Source organism: Diaphorina citri, unplaced genomic scaffold (assembly GCF_000475195.1).
Source record: "Diaphorina citri unplaced genomic scaffold, Diaci psyllid genome assembly version 1.1 scaffold1413, whole genome shotgun sequence".
In the NCBI taxonomy this organism is placed as follows: Eukaryota; Metazoa; Arthropoda; class Insecta; order Hemiptera; family Psyllidae; genus Diaphorina; species Diaphorina citri.
The window spans coordinates 1-3,220 of record NW_007378839.1 but is presented as its reverse complement, the minus strand read 5'-3'; the positions used below and the strand labels follow the sequence as shown (position 1 = coordinate 3,220).

At 37.1% G+C, this 3,220-nt stretch overlaps 1 long non-coding RNA gene across 1 annotated transcript; it reads left to right on the top strand.

The window, feature by feature from the left end:
• Window positions 1–1,296: 1,296 nt before the first annotated feature.
• LOC113470149 lies at window positions 1,297–1,854 on the top strand. Its single transcript, XR_003393313.1, has 2 exons — window positions 1,297–1,340; window positions 1,730–1,854. It is a non-coding gene; the product is annotated as an uncharacterized LOC113470149 (long non-coding RNA).
• The last annotated feature ends 1,366 nt before the right edge of the window (window positions 1,855–3,220 follow it).

The window sequence follows — 3,220 nt, the reverse complement described above, 5'->3', positions numbered from 1 at the left end:
GTTAAATTTCTTTAATCATTTTTCATCCGACTAGGGTAAGGTCTTGAGTCCTCTATTTGCACCATGAAATAACTGCGCCGCAGGCCAAATTTTTTCAAGATAAATGACCTTTGACCAAGATAATGACCTCAAGACTACTACAGCCATTTCTCTTTGATCTGGCTTTGGGCCCCTAATAGGTATTTACTATAAGTGAACTGGTATTTTTTTTTATAGAACATAGCGCCGCAGAGACTACTACAGCCATTTCTCTTTGATCTGGCTTTGGGCCCCTAATAGGTATTTACTATAAGTGAACTGGTATTTTTTATAGAATATAATAACAGCGCCGCTGCAGGCGAAATTTTTGACCATTTTCGTCTAAAATCTTCAGAAATTCAGTCTCATCGAAATCCTAATCTTCAGCTCCGCAGGAGAATTTTTTTAAAAAGCATGAACCTGATTTTGTCATTATCTCATTATACAGTCTACACATTCACATATCATGGGAGGATGAAGGTTAACACAAAAAAAGGGGGAAATGAGCAGCGCCGCAGGCGAAATTTTTGAAAATTGTGAGCTACAATTTATAGAAACTAGAATTAACGAAATTGAAATTTTTATGGCCACAGGCGAAAATTTTGGTCTCTAATTTAAAAAAAAAAATCCTGGGGGTGAAGGTTAACACAAAAAAAGGGGGAAATGAGCAGCGCCGCAGGCGAAATTTTTGAAAATTGTGAGCTACAATTTATATAAACCAGAATTAACGAAATTGAAATTTTTATGGCCACAGGCTAAAATTTTGGTCTCTAATTAAAAAAAAAACGAACCTTATCCCTTCAGGACAAAATCCACCCCGGGCAAGAATTGAACCCGCGGCCTAGGGCTTACAAGGCAGACACACTACCAAACAAGCTAATCAATGTTGTGTGAGGCTAGTAACCAATGGGTGACCACCTGGGCAATCGCATGTTGCTGGTAAAATAATAATAATAATAGTAGTAAAACCAATAATCCGCTTACTCAAAACACTAGCATGATGTGGATGATCAGGTGTTGTAAAACCAAGAACTTCTTTGAGTAATAATCTATATCGTGGCACTCTTTGAATAGGTGTGATGAGAAGAGCAGTGATCTTGCTAGACACTTCTGGCCGGCTCTCTTGTTTTGATATGAACGAGCAAAGTTTCTTGTTGCTCTCAGAAATATTCTGAAATCAAAAGAAAATGGAGGGATAAGTTTTTTTTTTTTTATTTTTAGCATTTATTTTGAGAGGGGACTAACATCTTAGATCTTTGCCCCTAGATTTATTTTTTTCTAGATGCTCTCATTATAGGATCTCACTTCAAACAAGGAGGCAGGTAAGTTTATATGAGAGAGAAATATTAAATAAAAATTATAACTAGAACGTTCTTATAATAATAATAAATGGAAAAGATTGTACTTCGGCACCGCTTTCGCATTATATTATATCAAGGCACATTCTTTTACATCCAGGCCCAAAAGTTCGATCAGAAAATTTCCGTCCTGGCCGGGATTTGAACCCACCACCTCCAGGTTGAGAGTCACTGCTCTTGACCACTCAGCCACAGACCACACAGCCAAAAAGATTCTATTCTGACCAACATTTCCGTTTCCTGATAGGTGTATACGTCAAAGAAAAAGCCTTTTGGAAAAAGTAAAACTACACGATCTGTAAAAATATTCCAAAGTAAAAATATAAAATTCATTCCGTGTATATTTGTTTCAGGTGGCAAAACCCTGTCGACAAAGAAAAAGTATACAAGTTTATGGAAAAAGTCAATATTTTACAACAGCGGGGTTGACACAAAAGATCCCCAAAAGCATATGAACATTAAAAGTTCAAGAAAAAAGTAAAAAAAAATCTATATAAGAATCGTACGTCAAAGAAAAAGCCTTTTGGAAAAAGTAAAACTACACGATCTGTAAAAATATTCCAAAGTAAAAATATAAAATTCATTCCGTGTATTTTTGTTTCAGGTGGCAAAACCCTGTCGACAAAGAAAAAGTATACAAGTTTATGGAAAAAGTCAATAATTTACAACAGCGGGGTTGACACAAAAGATCCCCAAAAGCATATGAACATTAAAAGTTCAAGAAAAAAGTAAAAAAATCTATATAAGAATCGTATAAAGAAATATTGAGCATTAAATACAAGCAAATCGAGAAAACATCGCGTCGCTACAAAAATTTGTTTCATGCGATGCCGATCGATATTATATCGAATATCGATCGCCTGACCGACGCTTCACTTTACAACCTGTAGATTGTCATCAACTTTCGGCAACAGCTAAAGCCGCTATAACAACAACCTGTAGAGGTATATTTTACCTGGACAAATGATATGATTGCACTAATGATAGTATAATTATGTACAACACAAAATATGTAATAAAGAGAGCTGGACAATGGGAATGAGTTTCCAAGATTAACAATAATATATATCTTTTTATATTTCACTCAGTTTCAAAAATGTTCTATTCCTCCCTCTCTTTCTTTCTCTCATCTAGAGGAGCTTTGTGTCATTTCACTCCCCTTACCCCCCTCTTCTTTCTCCCTCCCTCCCTCTCTCTCTCCCTTTCTCTCTCTTCCAGGGGAGCTTTGTGTCATATGACTGCACTTCCCTTCTATCCCTTTTCGAGCCCTGAACTTTTTCCCCTCTCGTGACGTTCAATAAACAGGGTCACCCAGACTTAGGCTTCAAGTAGGTAAGTACTGGAAAATATGTGGGACATTGTCGACCCTAGAACAGCTACCTTAGGTTAAAGAAGGAGGATTTGATGCCAATCTTACCTCGGTGGTGTAGTGGTCAAGGCGCTCGCCTGGTAAACAGGAGGGCGTGGGTTCAATCCCAGCCGAGGTATGGAATTTTATCCTCAATACAATTTGAGAATTTGACCACAATAATAGAAGCAGCCTACTGCTGGAGACGGAGTAAAGGGACTTTTCAGTTCTATGCGAGCAGTATATTTTTTTTTCCTCCTTCCTCCTCCTCAAAAGGAAGACAGGGAGAGAAGAAAGAGATGGAGAGAGATAAAAAAAGAGAGATAGAAGGAGGGAGGGGGGGAGAAAGAGGAGAGAAAAAAAGACCAACTAACAAAACATGTCATATATATCTACCTACTGAACCCAAAAATACCTAGAGCCTAGCTTGCTACATTTTACTGTAAATTGTGAAACACAAATCCAATCAGAAATTGATAACATTAATAAAACATTT